The sequence below is a fragment of the Piliocolobus tephrosceles genome, chromosome 11 (genome assembly GCF_002776525.5).
Source record: "Piliocolobus tephrosceles isolate RC106 chromosome 11, ASM277652v3, whole genome shotgun sequence".
Taxonomy (NCBI): Eukaryota; Metazoa; Chordata; class Mammalia; order Primates; family Cercopithecidae; genus Piliocolobus; species Piliocolobus tephrosceles.
In genome coordinates, this window is record NC_045444.1 from 23,589,629 (window position 1) to 23,594,854 (window position 5,226).

Genomic DNA, 5,226 nt, shown 5'->3' on the forward strand with positions numbered 1-5,226 from the left:
TTTTTGTCCTTGTCATTCATTTGCAAGAATACAGAGACTGATGTAAGGCATCTCTGGAATAGTCTTAGAAAAATTATTCTGGGAACAGGATCAATGAAGAGGACTGTGAAAATGAACATGGAGACTTGAATCCCCTGTGCTTTCTAGAAATGGAAGGACAGAAAAATATAGCAATAGTCTTATGCAAAAATTGTCATACACACGCCAACCTCTTAAAACAGACAATGCCACCAAGCATCAAGGTGACCTTAGAACCTAAGAATGTGGAAAGAAGAAGTCACACATTTGGCAGGCTACCCAGACCCATGTGGAGCAGAGGTGGTAAATCTGTCACATGTTGCAATCTCCCTGGTTGTGTCCGTGGTAGATATTGTTAATGAATCACAACTTTCTCTCCCCCTCAGCCCAAATTTAGCTTTAAAATCTATTTTAACACAGTATGCCAGATACATTGCCCATCAAATGCCACCAGTATTCCAGAATAAATCTATCTGCTATCTATGATCAAGGTTATTGGAAAACTTCTGTCTATTAATTCAGGTCAGAGGAAGTGTGATCTCGGCTTGATTCAAGCCAGCAAGCTACCTGCCTTCTGAATCTGAGCCTTCTGCTTCTGCTCTAACTAGTCACATTCCTTACCACGAAGGCCCATCATGGGTCTTTTCTTTCTCTCACCATCACATCCTTTTAACTTGCTTTCTGCTCTTCCCTTTTACCTTCTGCCTCCACAGTATCCAGACAAGATTCAGCGGGGGCTGCTTTGTTGAGAAGGGAATGGAATGGATTTGAAGATGATGTTGGGGGAGAGCTACCATTTTTCACTTAGGTGGAATAAGGGAGGAACAGTGAATGGTTTCATGTTCTGTGTTTCTAACACAGTTGCATATGTTCTTTATTGTATTCAAATTGCACATGTTCACCCTCATCCCACATAAGAAGCTCAGGGTCATCTTTGAGACTCAGCTATCTCGAGCTACACCCGAGTGTGCAGTGTGCCTTTAAATGTTCCATTCTGCTAATGGAGATATGCAAGAAAAGTCCCCAGGTACCCCAATTACCATTCTGCTCAGCTACTATGATATCCATTTCTCATTTTTAGGTTATCTGTGGAAATCACCAAACTAATAATAGCCATTCTAATGACATCTACAAATACTTGGCCCACAAATAATAAACTGCTAGGCACTACAAAGATAATAATTGAGCTTCACTATTTTTAGACAAAGCCTGCAAACCTGCCTTGATAGTCATCATATCCTTAATGCTGACTTATACATATTTTTTAGATATGCTTTATGGTGTATTCTACCTCCTCTAATTCAAAGAACACCACAACAGTTTGATCACAGTGTCTGAAAATTGATCTCTGAAGGTTAGGTCTAATCAAATTATATTTGTCCACACTAATGCAAATAAATTTTAGCATTGATCATTTAAAATAATTTTTAATTATGATAAAAAATCTCTCTGAGTCATACTTATTTTCATAGTGGATATTGTATTTATCGAACTACTAAAATAAGCTTATTACACCAAAACCTATCCATACACTGGGGGACAAAGAGTGTTTTCTAAGATTTTTGATTTTCAGAAGATTCTTTCCTTCAAATGTGATTTTAAAAATAAAGATAATTGAGAATAGGAGAAATAGAAGAAAGTGGTTCAATCTCCAGATCAGGCATATGACTCAGGGTAAGTGGGGTTGGCAACTATTTTCAGCTGTTAGGAGTTCTGAAATCCTTGCCTATTTCAAACCTGCTTCTCAAATTTCCCACTCATTCAGGACAACTCTCTTTTCCAGGAGGAGGCACTCATTAAACAGTCACTGTTTTATTATCTCCTGATGAATGGCAAGGTTGGAAGGAATGGGACTTCTGTCAGGTAAACCTTGATAAGGGGGAAGCATCCGACCCTTGGGCTGCAGCCTCTTTAACCAGCTTTGTAAATACTTTAGGGACATCTTGAAGTCATGAGAACCACATTTTTCCTTGAAAAATTTTATATTACCAGAATATTTTCACAAGCCAGATTTCTAGCTTAGCCACATCCTCTGTGGAAGTTCAACTTCTCACCTCATCACTTCCACACTAACATCCTCCCCCAGTCACTAAGTGCTAAGCTAGATCCTACACACAGCCTCCACCAGTGCCTAGTTTTACTTTGAAGCTACCTTCACCCATCTCCTTTTTCCTCATGGTCTTGAACAAGCAGCTGGTCTTTTCCTATTTCATAGCTCATAATCCTTGCTGCGATGCTCACTACACTGCCATCTCCTAGTAAAAGAACATCCTCTCAGCATTCTTCAAGCAATGGTGACTGACGCCACTTGAAGGCAATGACATGAAGCCCATCAGATTCCACAATTTTTAAAAAAGAAAAATCTGGTTTTTAGTTAGCCAGAGGGAAAGCATTAACAACATAGCTGTGCCTTGAGCTACATGCAGCAGAACAGACTCCTAGCAGACTTAACTGACTTACAGACACAAACGAAAAACATTTTGAAAGTTTTAGAAACACTGGTGGCATGGAGGGAGTGCAAGACCCTGAAGAGAATATGCTGAGGTTCTGAAGTGTGCAGGTGGGGCTTAATGAGCTAGGTAAGGCTTAATGTTCATTTGACCTCACTGGCACTGGGCAGCTGGTGCCTAGGAATCTTGGGTTTACCACTACTACGTGACTTCCCTGGGTATAGAATCAAGTTTTCTTCTTGAAAAATATGAGACTCCTCATGAGCTCCTGAAATAACTTTAATTTCTACAGTGTCCACAATAAAAGAATATTGGTAAAAGGTCTTCTAGGTTTATTTTAATAAGTGAACCAATTCAATAATTAGTCTCTGAGAACCTCTGTGAGCCTAAATTCTGTTTTTATTTGGCTTCATAAAAGATAGATAGATGGCTGGGCATGGTGGCTCACGACTGTAATCCCAGCATGTTGGGAGGCCTAGGCAGGCAGATCATGAGGTCAGGAGTTCGAGACCATTCTGGCCAACATAGTGAAACCCCATCTCTACTAAAAATACAAAAATTAGCCTGGTGTGGTGGCACGAGCCTGTAGTCCCAGCTACTTGGGAGCTGAGGCAGAAGAATCGCTGGAACCCGGGAGGTGGAGGTTGCAGTGAGCCAAGATTGCACACCACTGCACTCCAGTTTGGGCAACAGAGTAAGACTTCATCTCAAAAACAGAAAAGATAGGCAGATGTAGATTTCTATATCTGCTTCTGGGCTCAATCTGCTGTATGTTGTTTTACGAAAATATGTGAAGGAAATGTGGCCTCAGACCAATATGTAGATGGAAAAGTAAGAAGAATTCTAATAGCTTTTCAGGTGGTTGTAGATATTCTTTTTTGATAGTATACCAAAACTCAACAAGTAGTAGTGTCTTAAAGGTTAGTTGTGTGTGGAATCTGAAACCACATCAATAAGCTTTTCTTACTCTGTTATATTACAATCCATCAGCCCATTTGGTATTTTGAATGTATCTTTTAACCAAACATAATTCCATAACATCATGGTGTCTTGGAAAATATTGGTTCACTGAATTATGCAGGTTTTTAAAATATTGACACATTTCATTTTACAACATCAAAAAATCACATTTATTATTAATACCACCAATTTCATTAGAGAACACTCTAAATATTATGAAGCTAGTAAGCTCATGGTGATGGAAATAAGTTTTCCATAATTCAAATTTTCCCTTGAAAGTTTGGATTTTATTGCTGGCAAAAAATACCATCACTCGTTTTCCTAGAAATGAAAGACTCATGTTGTTCATTTTTATGGCAAATCCTAAAAGCTTAACTCTGAACTCGTATAGTTTGTCTCTCTTTTGTACTTTCAGATAAAACTGACATTCCATAAGAGAAATGAGTAGTTCAGCCTGAAACTCAAATAATTGCGCAAGTATTTTTCTTCAAGATAATCATCACACTTTGTTATGGAGCAGAAATACAGCTCTTCCTGCTTCCTTCTCATTTTGTCGCCCAGAATATTTGTCATAGTTAATTATATGTGTCTACTTGAAGGGTGTTTTTGGATGACTCCACTCTCTTTCATCTCTTCTGAAAAATAAAAGGAATCAGAAATTTCTAGAAACCTAGAACCAAATGAATGAAGTCAATATTATGCCCTAAGGCAAGCTTTCCCCTACATGCTTAGAGCTAGCTCAAGGGGTGTGAATGCCTCTCCAGGTCCAGCCTCTTGGTGCCACAGAAGGGTCAGCATTGACTCTTACTCTGCCCAATTTGCTTCAACCCAGTGGGGCCTTGTTAAAAAAGAGTAAGAATGTCTGCAATTCCAGATCTCATTTCATGCATAGTTGGCAGTGCATAAGGAATTTATCAGATTCCAAAATATATTTTTAAAAAGTCGATGAGGCTGAGGTCCTTTATGATTGTTGTGGATCCACATCAGGAAGAGAAACCCTTTAAGGAGAAGAATATGATATTTTCATTTGCATAAAAACAATAAAACTCCTTCAGCAGCAATTTCCCCAATATAAAAAGTTAGAACACAGCACCTTGGTGACAGAGACATCTGTTACTTAAACAGATGCCACCTTCTAAACTCACTCAAGCAACCCTCTGCTCAACTAGAGACCCCTAAACCAAAATTCAGTGCGTGGATAGAGCAATATGTGCAAAGGGTGCTTTGAATAACAATTGATTTTACCTCCCAGCATCATTATGAATTTGCTTGACTTTTGTGTGTTGTTACTTTAGCAAAATCTCCTCCATCATTTCTCTCAGTAATGTCTTTCTTCTAACTTAACCTCCACAATCTGCAAAATCAAATGGTTCCTTCTAAGATTCATTGCTGATTAGCATTAGCCCTTCAAAAGCTAAACCATGGCTTTTGTTTGATTGTTTCTTTCTTTTTGCAGAGGCACTTTAATGACTTCACAGGACAAGGCTCTAACACTATTTAGGAGAGAAATGAAAGTTAGTTCCTTTTTTTATTTTTTATTTTTTCTAGTGGCACAAAGGGTCCCTGCTGATGTTTCCCAGTGAAGCAATACTTCCCTAGCCTGAGACTGATAAGCGCCTTCAGAAGTTAGGCTTACACTTCTAAATCAGCAGTTCATGAAAGGCATTACGAAAAACTATTATACTGCTATAATGGATGACAGTACAGTTGTATATGTTACACCTTGAAGTAAGCAGTAGGATTTTCCATCACTTGATAACCTTGAAACTGCTACGATATCAAATTGCTATCATGAATA

At 38.6% G+C, this 5,226-nt stretch overlaps 1 long non-coding RNA gene across 1 annotated transcript; it reads left to right on the forward strand.

The window, feature by feature from the left end:
• The first annotated feature begins 281 nt into the window (after window positions 1-281).
• On the forward strand, window positions 282-4,272 carry LOC111525092. Its single transcript, XR_002725945.1, has 3 exons — window positions 282-318; window positions 2,512-2,597; window positions 3,844-4,272. It is a non-coding gene; the product is annotated as an uncharacterized LOC111525092 (long non-coding RNA).
• The last annotated feature ends 954 nt before the right edge of the window (window positions 4,273-5,226 follow it).